We start from the raw sequence: 18,410 nt of genomic DNA, 5'->3' as shown, positions 1-18,410 counted from the left end.
GAGTTTGTTTACCTCTTTTGATATATCATTTCAGCTATGTTATCACCTTATTGATAGATCCTTTGAAAGACTTAAATTATTGTTTGAATTTCTTTCAAAGCCAATTCTTGATTTACTGGAAGAGGGCTTTTGGCTGTCTATAATAGTAGTTAGAATTTCTGAACTTTTCCCAAACTTAATACTGTCCTTCAATTTGATAGTGCTTTCCTCCAATTCCTTTTTCAAATTTTCAAATTCTAATTCCAATTTGGCATACACTTCTGTTTTGGACTTCAACCTGTCTTCTATTTGTTTCTTTTCCTCTTCAAGAGTTTTTAATGCTTCTAGTGTTCCCTCGGATTCAGCTTTATATTTGGTTATTTTCTTTTCAGCTTTATATTTGGTTATTTTCTTCTTTAATTTTAAATTTTCATTATACACATAGTTGAGTTCTTCTTAAAGATCAACATCATTTTCTTCATCACAAGATTCGTCTTCTTCATCCTCGTGGACATCATTTAGGTCAGCTTCAACCATAAAGTGAACTTCATCCTCCTCATCATTTGGCCAATCCTCACTCTCTTCATCCGAAGAGCTGCTTTCCTTTTTGGAGTAAAAACTCTTTTTACTCTTCTTTTGAAATTGTTTCTTTTTATTAAATTTGTTCTTTTTCCATTTCTTCTTTTTGAAAGTTTCCTTTTCATCTTCGTTGGAGTCATTATTGTTCAAAGGACATTTAGATGCGTAGTGGCCTAGCTTTCTGCAATTGAAGCATTTGAACTTTCCTTTGTTTTTTCCTTTTTGCTTTCTCATGAAGTAAGCTTCTTCTTTGCCTGATTCACTATCCGAGCTCTCACTTGAAATTTATTTTTTTCTTTTATATTTCTTAGATGCTTTAAATGCTATTTCTTTCTTTGATTCATTGCTTCAGATTCTCATTTTATAAGCAGTAAGAATTCCATGCAATTCATCTTTTGTCAATTTATCTAAATCTTTTCTTTTTTCAATTGTAGATATTTTAGAATTAAACTTCATAGGTAACGATCTTAAAATCTTTTCAACTACAAGACTTTCTTTTACTTCCTCACCAAGAGCTTGCATAGAATTGACAACATCATCCTACACGATAAAGAAAAGTCGCTATATTCTAATCTTCCTTCATGATGAGACTTTCAAATACTTTCGGATGAGTTTGTAGTTTGGATTTCTTTACACTATCCATTCCTTCATAAAAAAATTTTAGCTTGTCCCAAATGTCCTTGGCCGATCTATAGTGCATAACTTTTGAGTATATTGATCCACCAAGGTTACATAAAATTGCATGCTTTTCTTGGCATTGTTTTCACATTTCCTCTTTCTAGGTGTATCCGTTGGTGGGTTTTGCGGCGGTATGTAACCATCTACCACTGACTGCCAAACATCAAATCCAATTGTTTGCTAGATAGGTTTCCATTTTTATGCTCTATTAAGTGTAGTTTGTTCCATCAAACATTGGCATTTTGTTTTGAAAGATTTCGCCCATTGTGCTCTTTTAGATCTACCTTCAAGCAATTAGGCTTTACAGAAGGCACTGGCTTTGATACCAATTGAAGAGCACAAGAATATACTGAGATGGGGGCAGCAGGGGGGGGGGGGTTGAATCTGTATATTAACAATTCTTGCCAATTTTAAAAACCTTTATCCAATATAATTATTTTAGATACTAAAATGCACTTGAACACAATAACAAAATTTTACGTGTAAACCTAATGCGGGAGAAAACCACAGTAATTTAAATACTTTTATATAACTTTGAATCTTTTACAAAATATTTTTAGGCTCCGAGCTACAAGAGGCTCCAACCTCGTTATGCGAGCACCTACCCGCTAGAAGCTACATCTACAATTCGCAGGCTCCAACCCATTGGAAGCACCCACTCCCACTTCTGATATTAAATCTGAACTTCCACCTTTTATATGGTTGCTTGCTCAACCTAGTGATGGATATACTTTTCTCAACTCTTAGTATATACTTTCCTTTTTATGTCAGCCTTCAACTCTACAAAAATATGTCTTCTTGATATCCTTCTTACTTCCTTAATATTTTGATTAATATATACATATATCAGATAAAACAATCTGAATATATATATTTCTTTTATATCTGCTATGCCTCTACTCAAACTCCTTAAGCTGCTGATATAAAGAGTTGCAACTCTTTATAGCACCACTTCAAAACTTAAAACGTAATAACTAAAAATTAGTTTATAATGTTTAACGGGGATCTTTTAGTCTTCTAAGTAACTTCCCTTAGTGCATCAAAGATATCCTTTTGTTCTTTCTCCGCATACTTTTCTTGATTACGGGTGATATATTTGTTCATAGTTATTGTTCTCTGTCAAAGTTCATTCTATCAAATTGATCATTGTTGACTGTATTTTCTTGTTGCCGTGACTTCCATCATACACGGTGCTCTACCTTGCCTTTGTTATAATCGCTGCTTTGGTGATTGTTTGTTTGTGCTATTCTCCAGGGACAACATCAGATTTGTGAATCGCTGCTCCGATTTATCCTCATACTCTTGTCTTTTCCTTCTTATTATAATGATAGCTGACTGCTGTTTTTGAACGGTGATGTGGTAAGTGTTTAACTTCATCACTTTCAGAATAATTTCTTCACAATCTGATGATTTATTTATCGTGACTCATGATGACCTTTCCATGCTGGATTTCTGTTTTCTATCTTGATTGTTGTCTCAATCGTATCTGTCTTATATTGTTTTTTCTGAGATATACACGGCCTTGCACTCTCTACTATCTTATCAATGTGTTTCTTCTATTTGACATGGTCACTTTTCACCATCACCTCATCTGTTTTAGTTATGAATATTTTATATTGCTTCTCTCTTGCTGCTAATTTATCAATTCATCATATGAAAAACTGCCGACTTCATCTAGAATGATTATTGTCTTCACCATTCAACTCTCGGTAGCATCCTTTTTATAATCGTTCAAACTCTAATGAAGACCATACTCTCTCGGTGGTGGGAGATTCTTCTAACAAAAAAACAGTGTACCGCTAGAGTCCTTCATTTTGAATTTTCAAACTGATTTGTCTATTCTCTTTTAACGTATGTTTCACCAGAACAAACCTCACACTGCTTCCATCGTATCAGATTTCATGAATTTTGTTGCAGACATGTATTACTGCACATTATTACAGCCAACTTCAATACAACCAGGCACATATTGTTAGCAACCAATATGGAAGTTGCCAATATTTATATTCCTACTGTTAATTTATTTCTGACTTGTCTTCAATTTCTTTTGTGACTGGTCAATTACTACTTTAATTTCATACATATTTTTTAATGCAAAATATCGATGATACTCTGCAGCCTTGGAACATGCTAATTACTGAAGAATGGTACTTGTCTTATCCATATCTACAGGTTACATTTTTACTGGTTATTGATGTTTGACTTCTCTATGTTTTAAGCATTCTGTGTGATAAAAGAGGCCTTTCATGTATATCTGAATACAAATTGTCACGTTTCACCCTTACTATGAATCACTAATGTAATTACTTGTGTAGTTTTGTTTGTATAGTTCTGATGATTTCTCTACACATTATTTATCCATCAATGACAATATTCCATCAAATGTCAACACGTATAGATGAACCACATGATTCTATTTGATTGTTTGCATTTCTGTTTTGTCTAGCCTGGGTATTCTGAAAGGTATAGGGCCCCTGTTGCATACTTAGTTATTCATTTTTGCTCTATGAGATTCCCTAGGCTGGCAGAATGTAAGGCTTTGATACCAATGTAAAATCCCAAGGGGTATGTTTGATTTTGTGAAAATATAATTGACATATAATAGATAATAATAATTCAATTCTGCTTAAATGCTTTGAGTTTATGACAAAAACACAAACCTTCTGACAAGAAAAATATTGACTTAATTTCCTTCACATAAATAGTTACAGTTATGCAACAATTTAATTTTGTAATAATGGTGCACCGGTGCAAATTAATTTGGAACTACAATATTGTAGACATTACAGTCGCTTCAACCAAGTAGTATGTATTCCCTATCGAAATTAGGCTTGCTCGAACCAAAAATGATGTCACAAGTCACTTGACCCAAATAGGATGCTGCAAGATTCTTTGACTGCGTATGTTGACAATCCTCTACTTCTCTTGTACGTTCACGCAATGATACTACTATTTTCCCACTCCCTATGTACATTGTGTATGTATTTCTCCAGTCACATAACCCAAATCCTCCACACTGGAATTGGCTTGACTTCTCTCCAACCAGATATTTGTCTTTGGTCCAATAGAATCGGCTAGCATCTTCCTTAATCATATGTGTCAATCCTTCTTGATAAACTCTTTGCCTTCCGCAGTGATTAATATTGGTTTTGTATGAGACAAACTCCTGACATTCTTCGTCTGACTCTGTTCCTCCCCTAGGCCAGCTGTAAAAGACTGACGAAAGGATTTAATAATATTTCCCAATCTTCAACTTCAAATTCCAAATACTAAGCTCTACACAAAGGTATTCACAATACTCATATTTCAAGCCTGCTTTCATACGAACATCCATTGAGATTAAAAGACCTCACTCATTCCCTTATGCAACTTAAATTCCTGCAAGGGAACTAATTACTTATAATTAAATTATTTATTTATTTTCAATTTTCCTAAGTAATTAATTAATATAGGTTCACAAACATATTAAATAATTACTATTATTATTTTTATGATTATTTTTATTGTCTTTTAAAAGGACACACCTAGGGAAACATCTGGAGGGACATTACAATTTTGGCATGTGGATACACTACATTGATCAGTGAATTGTCTCTAGTGTCGCATTGGCATCGACATCAACACTCCATACTTGATGGGGTTTACTAGAAGAAATCTTACTTTGCTTGTGCCTTTCTTCATTAGATCAGCCTACTCTATCAATAAAACCTGTGACAGATTTCTACTTGACCCATGTTTGAGTGCTTGCTCTACGGATGCAATTTGCAAGAGATTCATTTTAGATTGGTATTATTTATCAAAGCAGGCAATGAGGGACTAGTAAAGAAACGTGAGACTAAAATCCCTTTATTGGTAGCATTTTAGTTGCATAGTTCTAGTCTACTTTGAAGTGTGTAAAGCAAAACCCTTGTCTTTATGCTTGCATTGTAGGTGTTCTACCTGAGTGAGCAAGGCAGTATAAGAGACCAAATACGATTTCTTATATATCCTCAAGGCATTTAATATTGTTTAATGTCTCTCTTCTGGATTATATGGAACACTGTGTGAATTACAAAATTCATCCTTCAAATGTTTACTTCATGAAATGAAAATGCAAAGAAAATGCAGATAGATGAATTAATTCTCCAAACTCACTGAAAGATGTGGAAGCTTGAGAAGCTAGAGAAAGGGGTTGTGGTGTGGAAGTTGTAGGAATAGGGACCATTGCTGGTTGGTGACTTGGGACATCGGGGAAGAAAGGCATAGGAGGCCTTGGAGCTAACATACCTCCGTGTATTCGGATATTTTCTGCTTTTATTGCTATGTCATAAGCATTAGGTGAAGTGTCCCCTCCCACGGTTTGGATTGTGGTGGCAATGTCACTTTTAAAAGCTCTGAGGTAATGCAAGAAGGCATTACCAGGGGTAGGCTTCACTGAAGTAGGTATTCTATCCCATGTCTTTTGAAATCTATAGTTGAAATGGGCCATACATTCAGGGAGGGCTCTTTTTGTAGTAGTCAACTGTTCTAAAAGTGACCATTGAATGTTCGGAGTCTGCTCCTCTGTAGAAATGTGCTTGAGAATTAACTGTTATCCTTTGAACCGTATCTCTCAAGTAGTGGTATATAATTTCCACATGTTTGGTTCTGTCATGAAAAAATGGATTAACCAAAAGATTCACACTTTTCTTATCACACATAATCCTGTAGGTTCCGAGCGCTTCCCAAACAAACTCGTAATCAATTTTTGAGGCCACACAACTTCTCTTTCTGCCACACATGTTGCAACATATTTTGTTTCAGCTATATTTTGAGAAACACAAGATTGTTTCTTGCTGCACCATGAAATCATTGCTGATCCTAGGCTGAAACAACATCCCAAAATACTCTTCCTTTTAGGCACACACCCTACCCAATCTAAGTCAAAGAACCCCTACAAGTACATCGCTACATATGAAGAATATCTGAAACCATTTCCACTGTCACAGACATATCTTAATATGTGTTTGGCTGTAACAAGATGGATCTGCCTTAGTTCACACATGAGTTGACTCAAGGTGTTAATTGCACAACATATGTCAGGCCTTGTATTTACTAAATACATCAAAGAGTCAATTAACTGCCAATAGAGAGTACAATCAACTAAATCTGAAGTAGCTGCATCATCATGCAATTTTTTCAGATTTGCTTCCATAGAAGTCACGATAGATTTACAGTCTTAACATGCCAAATCTTTTCAAAATGTCGATTACATATTTACCTTGACTTAATAATATTTCATTTGATCTTTGCCATACCTCAAGCCCAAGGAAATAGTGCAACAAACCAAGACCTGGTGGGAGAAGAACAACTCACAATTGAGCAAATAGAGAAACTTCAAAGCTAGGTTGGAGTTTTTATTACCACAATAGAGCTAGAGGAAGGAACTTTGAAAGAACCCCTTGTGCCCAGTTTGGAGTTGACTATAGCCAACCTCAAAGGAAAAGAGCTAAATCCTATGATTGAACAAGCTAGCCATAAATTTTTCTCAGATGATAGTTTTATCAAATCGAGATCCTTCTATCGATTTGCATCGAGAGTGAACATTGAAAATTTTGAACAAAGATGCCAAAGAAGGAAAACAGAGTAGCCTGACAAGGAAGACTCTATTCTATAGAATTAAATCAAGGATCAAATGATGCAGGTGTTTAACAAAACTATCTTTTTCCATGTCTTGTTCATCTGCACTTTGACTTCTTCAACATCAACCTTTCCTTTGCCTTTATTGAACCTACTGTTGGGTGCTTTTGACCTTGTTTGGACAATTTCTACTTACGTGACTAGTCTTCAAACAACTAAAACACTTGTAATTCTGAATGCAGCAATAGTGGGATATGATCACAAATACAATGAAATATTAAAGTGCATATGACTGGTAGTTCCAAAAGCTACAGTAATGACGTACAAATGTAATTACAACGAATAGTATGTATCACTAGTAGTTCCAAATACACGATAATGAAGTATCAATGAAATGTGTCATTGTATACATATCTTCAAATTTAAAACATTAAAAGAAAAAACGATTAAAATCTATTTGAATTAAAGATTGAAATTTATTTATATTGCGCATATAGTAATCTCCCAAAATGACTACCATCATTAATCGAATTAAGGGAAAGGCAAAGATAAACCATGCCAATAATAATATCATTTAGGATAAACAAATAGATTTTTTTAAGGATGAAAGAAACTAATATTAATAATTGATTCCAAGATACAACAATAATAATTTTGAAAGCTTCAAGCATCATCAAAGAGTATAGTAACGCCATATAGGATGGTGCCGATAAGTATGACCAGCGATGAGCATTCACATCGTGAACATGTATCAAAACTATACAGTATATCCCTATTGTATGCAATGTCCCCATTTATAGCTGTTCTCTGCCATTGATTGATTCAGTCCATCATAGTGACCCTCGTGAGCTAACAGTGGGGTTTGAGGGTCTCAGTTGTAAAGTTATTTGGCTTTCCAATGGGCCAAGGCAAGTTTTGGCTCCGTTTTGAGTGACTTACTATTTATAGTAAGTCAACAGTTGGTTCCAATGAGATTTGTTCAATTAGAGGAGTTGGGTGATGCTCTCGGCTTTGATTTAAGGCTTTTGGTTTGGACTCCAAGAATCTTGGAGAGAGTGTCTATATTTAGTAAGTCACCCCATCAGGTTCATTCATTGTTTTTCTTCATCAGGATCGCTCAAGTGTTGTCAGATTTCAATCTTGACGCTTCTTCAGTCATTTTCATAAGACGGGTATATTATTATTACTCAACCAAATATGCTAAGGTAGCTATTTTTGCTAGTATTGTACTTTGGCTACCTTAGTGTCATAGCTCGTTGGAACCGGGTTGGAAAGTTTGAAGTCTTGGGCTCAAGAAATGCTGGCCTTTTGTGTCAGAATATTATGATATGGTTGAAAAGGTCATTTTTGGGAGCCAAAATAAATTAATAAATTATATTATGACACTTTAATTTAATGTTATAAAATGATGTTATGTTGAGGAAGTCTCTTAAGTTGAGTTACATTTGCGAAACCTGTGCCATTTGGAGATCATTAATATGAGCCCATTTGAGCACCCGATTATGTATCTACTTTTGTGGTCTTGTGAATTTCCTGAAGTAGTTGGTTTTTGTGCCCTTGTTGAAGTATAAGAGTTTGGAGCCAAGTACTTCTTTGTAATTCACAGCTGAGGTATTATGAATTAGTTTTCGAGAATTGTATTAAATCACCCCTGAACTATAGAAATTTGTTTGTTTTTGGTTGAATCTCCTTACTGTATTTACCCATGGCTGGGAAACATCATTATTGCTAGAAGAATTGAAATCAATTGAATCGTCTATTATCTTGTACTCGTTGAGGGTTCGATGCTGAAGGAAAGCGACTGATGAGAGAGAACTGGTTGCTGCAATTTATCATTTATACCAACAGTTGCTTTGAGGAATTATCGTGCATGTTGGAGGAGCTGTGAACAAAACATGTAGCAGTGTTTTTGGACATTTATCATACCTGCGATCACATTAAAAGGATCTAAGTTACATTTTGAGGGCCCATTTTGCATTACTACAGGTCTGCAATTGAATCACATGCCCTACATTTCATACACTAAGGGCTACAATCTGTTTGAGGGGACAATTATACACCAAATTGAGTTTATCGTGGTTGCTACAGCTGGTTATCAGAAAGGCTGAAGGGAAGTGTGTTATGGAAAGGTTGTTGGAATAATTTGTTAAATCACTAAGCTCACCAATTTTCTTACTACAACCAGATTCCAATACATATATATTTAGTTGATGCAATTTCAATTTCTCAGTTATCACTTGCTGTGTAAAAATCAGAATTGCATTAATAGAAGCTGTTGTTTGTTTATGAGTTATTTCATTAGCATTGCACTTCATTTGTATTTAAAATTTAAAAAGGGAAACAAAGCAAAAATCAAACTCTCCATTCATCATATATACAGTAATTATGAAATTGCACACGAAATGTTTGATGAAATATCAAACTATTGTATAGTGAAGGAAATTGATGTTTGATTAAGCCATAACCAGTACAGGGTCTTTTTAGAATCTGGGGTATATAAGGTGTTGCGCTCTTGTGGCACCCCTTATATAGGTGAAACTGGGCGCTCATTCAACACTAGAATCAAAGAGCATGTGGCATATATCAAGCATGAGCACGTTCTTAAATCCGCCCTTGCTGAATATTCCTCATCCACTAAGCACCACATCCACTTAGAGCATGCTCAAATTGTGTTCAAGGAAGGCAACTTCTTCAAAAGGAAACTCAAGGAGGTCATTGAAATCAATAATAAGCCGTCAAACCTCAATCGGGATGATGGTAGAAACTTGAGTAACTCCCAGCATCCTTTTTTATCTTCCCTAAGGAATCTCCCTCGTCATGGTCCTTCATAGTTCTGGTGTGTCTTGTTCCTCCTCTTCCTTGTTCTCGTGCCTTATCTTTTCCTTGTTTTTCATTTTTGGGGTTCCTTTCTGATTGATTAGCATTCCTCCCCCCCCCCGCCCCCCTGCGTCCCACTCAGTGCCTCTCTTGGTGTGTCGCACCACCCCCCTCCCTGCCCCCAATCAAACTCCCCTCCCCACTCTTCCTTTATTGTAGATTCCCTCCTATTTTGCTCTTTGCTGACCCCCATCTCTCTCTCTCTCTCTCTCCCTCTCTCTCTCTCTCTCCCCCCCCTACCCCCTATCTCTCTTCCTAGCTTTATATTCCGCTCTTCTTTTCTCTTGGTTTGCTTATTTCATGTCCTTTTCTTTCTTGTTTTTATCTTTCTTAGTTTATTTTGTTTTATTTGTCTCTTATTACATTTATTTTTGCCCACTTCCTAATTTCATTTTTTTCTTTCCTTTTTATTATATTTTATTTGTACTTTTTTGTATATTATTGTAGTATATATATTTATATATCTATTTACATAGCTTTCTCGTATATAAATAAAAATATTTATATAGTGTATATATACTAAGTATATATGTTTTTTGTCATGTCCCCTCTTTAGCTCTGTCCAACAGTGACATGAGAGTTAGCCTATTAAGGAGTCTCATAGGCTGGCAGTGGTGATCAAGGACTCAATTAGGGTTTTCAGTGTCTGGATTTCATATTTCAAGCAGCAATAGATTAGTTGAGAGCAGTTCCTTGATTTTAGGAAGCAGTTACTTGATTTTAGGAGGAGATTCCTACCTTTTAGGAGGTTATGGCATTTTCCAAAGTTGAGGTTCTATGAGATCACCCCTGATCTCAATTTCAGGAGATTTGGGTGTGTTCCTTATTTTTTAGGAGTATCCCTAGATTTGAGGGTGAGACTGTCAGTTGGCCCAAGTTGTTTGGCATCAGTCACAGGTATGTGACAAAATCAGTTTCATATTTTGGAGGTCTTTGGGTTGTCCCTTGGCTACTTGGGAAATATTTTAATATATTTAAATATTCTCCTATGTTAACGTTTTAACAATTTAAATAAGGCTAAGTGTTTAGCCATTTTGGAGTAATAAGGAATTTTTTGGCTCCATTCGGATTGATTTGCCTATGTGTGATAGCTCGTAGGAAAGAGCTCAATCTTTACTATTTGATTATCACTTACTGGGACTTATTTGATGCTTGGAGCTATTTGTCATTAATAAAGTAATGATTTCTTTCTATTTGGACGCCTTTATTGGGGAAATAATGTTATATTATAAAGTTCAAATGAAATCCACTTTAGGGTTCTTTTAGAGGTCAATTTGCCTTGGAGAGGGGATATAAGGAGATGGTAACCTAATGGTGAGTATCTTTTATCATTTTGTCAACTTATTTTAGATGCCATTGCTCTCGAAGAGCATTCCTCACCTAAGATGCAAACCCTAGTGCTGAGAGCAGATTTGTTGGGACGTAGCCCTCAACAAGATCATATTCGAAAGTTCCTATGCATACAGTTTGATCAAGGCAAGGGATTGATTTCTAGTATTGCAGTCACACTTTGCAAGCAGTGGATTTTTGGGCAAGGCAACCACTTTGGTTCAGCCTAGTGTTTCTTTATAGCAGCTCAGGTGAGGAATTTTGGGTTGTTTTACTGCAGCAGCTTGGGCTTTAGCATTTGAACTTGTTTGGTTGTAGCTAGTTCCCATCTTCAACTAGCGTCAACCTTGTTTGAAGTACATCTGTATTGGTACTATTTTGAAATAAATCAGACTCTGTTGGTACGGTTTTAGAATCATTTCTAGATTAGTATGTATTGCTGCATATGATTTCTATCACTTCTATTTTATCAATTACTATTATTTATTGATTGTAATTCCTGAAAAATACAAAAAGAAACAACATTCTTCTACAACTTTTGTCTAGCTCTATAAGATCAAAGAAAAATCTATACGAAAATATAATTTATATAATTAAACATTATAGCAAAAGCAGAGCAAATATCCATTTGGGATATTTCAATGGTATCACAATCGGATCTTGCTAGCCTATGGATTTGATTACAAATCTATGCATCCAAGAGTTGAGATACACAGATTTTACACACGCAGGAGAGCTCAACTTGAGCAAGGTTTTGGAATTAAACAAAGAAATACTATGGCAGATGAACAGAGAGGAAAAAGATAGAACATCACTAATGAGGATGAAAGAGAATTGAGGAGGACGCTCATTAATACTCAGCCTATAATAGTCCAAACGCTTGAGAGGTTACAAGGAGATTTGGAGCGGATGGAGTTGGGTAGGCGAAGAGGCAAGCAGGGACGCAGCAAATCTATGTCAATTGCTGGAAGTCATAGATCCCATGCATTGGTTAGGAGCTCCCTTCATTCTCAAAGACAAGAAGGATCTCATATACCTACTACGGATAGACCCTTGCATAGGACGATTCACTCAAGATGGGATTCCAAAAATCCGTCATGGCAGCTACAATTGAGTGCAAAACTCTGCCCCCAGAGGTTAGGGATGTTTTCCCTCTTCCCCAATATTGTTCACTGTGTAGGGAAACTACCAGGTTCAAAAGAGGCAAAGGCTATAGGCCACAGAAAAAAAATGATCTTAGTAGAGCTACTGGGAAGATTTCATTGGCTACTTATGATTGCACTAGTGATTCGAGTGCACGAGCTTGGGTACACAAGCTGGACATTTATTTATCCTTATGAACCACGCCAAAGAGGGAGGCTATACAATTTGCCATATTACATTTAGATGGGGTTGCCTATGGCTGGTGGCACTATGGTTTCGTTACCCAGGATCATGCCTTGATTCATTCCTATGTTGGGTTCACTAAGCGGCTAATTACCCAATTTGACCAAAAAGACACTGAACTCTACTATAGGGAGTTGGCGCATCTTAGACAGACTGGACATGCAAAGGCGTATGTTAATGAGTTCCAACGCATTGCAATTATGGCACCTAATATGCCCCAGAAGCGTAGTGTGATGCTATTCATTGAGGGATTGCAGGACAGGCTTAAGGGATTGGTTCGTGCTTTCCAACTGGCCACTCTTAAGGATGCTACTAATGTAACATTGAGACTGGACACCACTCCTACTTATCCATCAAATAAAAGGCCATTCAGAGATTCACGGCCTTCACAGAAGGCCAACACCTCACAGCTTAGAGATGGTCAGTCAACTAGACCTCCTAGGATGGACTCAGAGACACAGAATGATTTGAGGAAGAAACTATGCTTCTCATGCAAAGAACCTTGGGAGCCCGGGCACCATTGTAGGGGAAGGGCAAGGTTCATTTGATTGAGGTGACATCTAAGTATGCTGATAAGGAGATACCTGACATTGACACTGACACTGAGGACAGTCCCGAGGAGACTCATCAAGAACAACCACGGTTGGAGTTGGACATTCCGGAGTCATTGGCGACAGCCAAAGTGACTATGGCTACCTTATCTAGTTATCCTAGATTCCATGCCTTTTGGCTGAAAGGTACATTAAAGGGCCAACGAATCATGAGCTTGGTCGCTTCAAGAGCTACACATAACTTTATTGATCAGAAATTGGTTGAGAAATGAGGGCTACAATCTGAGATATTTGAGGGTTTTGGAGTAAAGGTTGCAAATGGTGCAGTTTTGGGCTGCACTAGGAGGAACTCACAGCTTAGTATTCAAATAGGGGATTTTACTTTAACAAATGACTTCTATATTCTACCCTTGGAGGATTATGATGTTATTTTGGGTATCTAGTGAGGGTTTTGGTGTAAAGGTCGCAAATGGTGCACTTTTGGGCTGCACTAGGAGGATCTCACAACTTAGTATTCAAATAGGGGATTTTACTTTAACAGATGACTTCTATATTCTACCCTTGGAGGATTATGATGTTATTTTGGGTATGCAGTGGCTACAAGGTATCGAAAGATATATTATTGATCACCACCGCATGTAGTTAGAGTTTCTGTCTGGTGGGGAAGGTGATCTTGAGAGCAGCTTCAAACTGTGGACCTAAGGAGGCGACTTCTTGCAGGATGGAGTCTATTATTAGACATGATGATATGATTTGGGCTACACGTTTTGTGAAGTCCAAAATACCTACTCCTCAGGATGGCAGAGCATTTCATGTTGATATTCAGTCAATAATGGACCAACATGGTAGAGTTTTTGGTGACATACCTCCTAGTGTACCTTCGAATAGAGGGTTTGAGCATGGGATAGAAATGGAGGATGGAGCTAAACCAGTGATCACCACCCCATATCGTCAACCTAGGGCATACAAGGATGAGATTGAGAAGACCATTCATGAGTTTGAACATGGGTTTCATACGCCCTAGCTCTAGCCCCTTTCTTCTGTGGTACTTGTCAAGAAGAAGGATGGGACCTTGCGGATGTGTATAGATTACAAAACACTGAACAAAAAGACAATCAAGAACATATATCCAATCCCACACATTGATGAGTTGTTAGATGAGCTTCATGGGGCTATCTACTTTTCTAAGATTGATCTTCGTTCAGGTTATCATCAGATTCGTGTACGATCAGAGGATGTACACAAGACTGCTTTCCGCTGCCACTACGGAGATTATGAGTTCTTGGTGATGCCTTTTGGCCTTACTAATGCACCGGCCACCTTCTAATTATGCATGAACCACATCTTCAACAAGCAGTTAAGGAAATCAATGTCGGTATTCTTTGATGATATTTTGATTTGTAGTCGTACTTGGGAGGACCATCTTAGACATGTGGAGGAGATAGCATCATGGAGAGTTAGTCTCTATTTGCTAAGTTATCCAAATGTGGGTTTGGACTTAGAGAAGTTTTATTTTTGGGACATGTGATCAGTGTTGATGGAGTGAAGGTGCATGAGGAGAAAATTCAAGTGGTTCGTGATTGGCCCTACCCTCAAAACATTACTGAGTTGTGTGGATTCCATGGTTTGTGTGCTTATTACAGGAGATTTGTGAGGGGTTTCTCTTAGTTGGCAGCACCACTCATGAACGTCACAAAGAAACGACCTTTCAGATGGACAAACCAGGCACAGGGGGTCTTTGACAGACTCAAGGAGGTTATGAGTACTTGTCCAGTTTTCGCACTTCCCAATTTCTTGCAGCCATTTGTGTTGGAGTATGACGCTTCAGGCGTGGGCATAGCAGCAGTTTTCATGCAGAACAAGCACCCCATTGCCTATGAGAGTATGAAGTTGCAAGATAATGAGAGGTTGTATTCCACATATGACAACGAAATGTTGGCTATCAAACATGCATTAGCCAAGTTCAAACAGTAATTGTTGGTAGTAAATTTGTGGTAAGAACGGACCACAATAGTCTGAAATACTTCCTTAATCAAATAGAACTCAATGATAGACAACAAAAACGAGTGAGCAAGATCTAGGCTTATGACTTTGACTTTGAGTTCATTAAGGGCAAAAACAATACCGTTGTTGATGCACTTTCTAGGAAACCCTTAGTCACCAACCTATGTTCATTAAGTGAGATTTCAACAGATTAGAAGGTTCAACTTTTCGTTGAGTACTCCAAAGATCAGCATGCATGTGAGGTCATGGATGGATTAGTTTCAGATGATAGGTACAGTGTAGTAGATGATGTCATCTATTACAAAGGCAGAGTCTTCCTTGTTCCTAGTTCTCAGTTGAAGGAATAGATTTGGCAGGCCTACCATGATACTGCTTCAGCAGGGCACGCAAGGTATAGTAAGACTTACAGGGTAGTTCAGGAGAGATTCTCTTGGAATTGTCTCAAGGATGACATTCTACATCATGTTTCGGAGAGTATGACCTGCCAGCAAAATAAGTTTGAGCATACTCACCCTACTAGTTTATTGCAGTTGACTTCACTGCATCTCAAGTAACAAAGTTATTTTTCAAAGAGGTCTTTAGGCTACATGGTCTTCCCAAGACCATGGTGAGTGATAGGGATAGCATGTTCATGAGTTCTTTTTGGCAAGAACTCTTCAGGCTCACAGGTACGGAATTGACACCTAGTACCAGCTACCACCCACAGACAAATGGGCAGATTGAGATTGTTAATAAATGGGTTGAAAAGTATTTAAGTAGTCATGTGTCAGGGCAGCAAAGGACATGGGTGCGTTGGTTGCACTTGGGCAAGTATTGTTATAATATTACGTACCATATGTCGATTACCATGACTCCATTTAGAGCCCTCTACGATTACGATGCTCTATCTTTTGTTGATCTAGCAGTTAGTGCCAGCAGTGTTCCTTTGGCACAGGGTTGGGTGCAAGAGAACCAAGACATCATGAGATCTCTCAGAAAGAATCTTTAGCAAGCACAAAATCAGAAAAAGGTCTATGCTGATCAACACAGGATTGAGAGGATATTTGAGGTGGGGGATATGGTTTATCTACAACTGCAACCTCACCAGCAGAGCACCCTTAAAAGGGATGGAGCTAAGAACCTCAAGCCTCATTTTTATGAACCATACAGAATTATCAGGCATGTTGGAGAGGTTGCGTATGAGATTGAGGTACAATTTGACAGTAGGATTCATAATGTGTTCCATGTGTCGTGTCTGAAAAAGGCACTGGGACAACATATTATATCGTTTCCAAATCTACCTCCATTGGATGAGGAAGGTAAGCTGACATTGGTTCCTGAGGAGACCTTTGAAGAGAGGGAATGCCAACTGAGAAGTAGGGTGATTGGAGAGTATCTGATTCACTGGAGAGGTCTCCCTATAGAGGACACCACTTGGGAGGGCGAGGCTATTTTACAGCATCCAACTTTGCAATTGCTTGTGGAAGCATCTCCAAGAGGGGAGAACTGTCATGTCCCCTCTTTAGCTCTGTCTAGCAGTGACATGAGAGTTAGCCTATTATGGAGTCTTGTAGGCTGGTAGTGGTGATCAAGGACTTAGTCAAGATTTTCAATGTCTGGACTTGGTATTTCAGGCAGCAGTAGATCAATTAAGAGTAGTTCCTTGATTTTAAGAAGCAGTTCCTTGATTTTAGGAGGAGATTCCTACCTTTTAGGAGGTTGTGGCATTTTCCACAGTTGAAATTCTACGAGATCACCCCTGATCTCAATTTCAGGAGATTTGGGCATGTTCCCTATTTTTTAGAAGTATCCCTAGATTTGAGGGTGAGACTGCCAGTTGGCCCAAGTTGTCCGGCATCAGTCACAGGTAGGTGACAAACTCAGTTTCATGTTTTGGAGGTGTTTGGGTTGTTCCTTGGCTACTTGGAAAATATTTTAATATATTTAAATATTCTCCTAAGCTAGCATTTTAATAATTTAAATAACGCTAAGTGTTTAGCCATTTCGGGGTAATAAGGAGTTTTTGGTTCCATTTGGATCAATTTGCCTATGTGTGATAGCTCGTTGGAAAGAGCTCAATCTCTACTATTTGATTATCATTTGTCAGGACTTATTTGATGCTTGGAGCTATTTGTAATTAATGAAATAATGATTTATTTCTATTCGGATGCCTTTATTAGGGAAATAATGTTATATTATAAAGTTCAAATGAAATCCACTTTAGGGTTCTTTTAGGGTTCAATTTGCCTTGGATAGGGGATATAAGGAGATGGTAACCTAATGGTGAGTATCTTTTATTATTTTGTCAATGTATTTTGGATGCCATTGCTCTACAAGAGCATTCCTCACCTAGGACACAAACCCTAGTGCTGAGAGCAAACTCAGTTTCATGTTTTGGAGGTCTTTGGGTTGTTCCTTGGCTACTTGGGAAATATTTTAATATATTTAAATGTTCTCCTAGGTTACCATTTTAATAATTTAAATAAGGCTAAGTGTTTAGCCATTTTGGAGTAATAAGGAGTTTTTGGCTCCATTTGGCTTGATTTTCCTATGTGTGATAGCTCATTGGAAAAAGCTCAATATCTACTATTTGATTATCACTTGTCGGGACTTATTTGATGCTTGGAGCTATTTGTCATTAATAAAATAATGAATTCTTTCTATTTGGACGCCTTTATTGGGGAAGTAATGTTATATTATAAAGTTCAAATGAAATCCACTTTAGGGTTCCTTTACGGTTCGATTTGCCTTGGAGAGGGGATAGAAGGAGATGATAACCTAATGGTGAGTATCTTTTATCATTTTGTCAACCTATTTTGGACGCCATTGCTCTAGAAGAGCATTCATCACCTAGCACACAAACCTTAGTGCTGAGAGCAAATTTGTTGGGACGTAGCCCTCAACAAGATCAAATTCAAAGGTTCTTATGAATACAATTTGATCAAGGCGGGGGATCGATTTCTAGTATTGCAGTCACACTTTGCAGGCAGCGGATTTTTTGTGTATTTATATTAATTTTTATTCATTCATTCTCTTGAGGCTTCAGAATATATATATATATATATATATATATATATATATATATATACTTTCTCATTATTTTAATTATTTTCATTGGTTTTGTTTACCTTTACATTCTTAATTTCTCTTATTCAAGGCTTTTTCCTTATTTTTCTTTGTTGTTTTCCCATATTTTTCTTTTGTTCACTGCCTTTTTTATATTTGCTATCAACCTTGGTTTGCGGTCCTATCCCCTCCATCCCACCTCTCCTTTTATTAAATCATTGGTCTGCAATCTGCATTTTATTTCTCTGACTCTCATGCATCTTGATGATGGATCATGCAGTATGATCCGAAACGTTGACATTAAAAAGAAATAAACACAATTGAACTGAAGATAAAAGACATGGTTTGACTTATTTTAATATTTTCTATGGTTTGACTTGTGAG

General features: G+C 37.2%; 1 protein-coding gene across 4 annotated transcripts in view; it reads right to left on the bottom strand.

Annotated features, from left to right (window-relative positions):
• Positions 1–18,410, bottom strand: part of LOC149548037 (uncharacterized) — a 284,910-nt gene that overhangs the window by 82,130 nt on the left and 184,370 nt on the right. The window lies entirely within an intron of this gene.

Source organism: Cupressus sempervirens, chromosome 7 (assembly GCF_028749045.1).
Source record: "Cupressus sempervirens isolate cs-2001-9-10 chromosome 7, ASM2874904v1, whole genome shotgun sequence".
NCBI lineage: Eukaryota > Viridiplantae > Streptophyta > Pinopsida > Cupressales > Cupressaceae > Cupressus > Cupressus sempervirens.
Note: the sequence above shows the minus strand (reverse complement) of the source record. Positions and strands in the feature narration are given on the sequence as shown.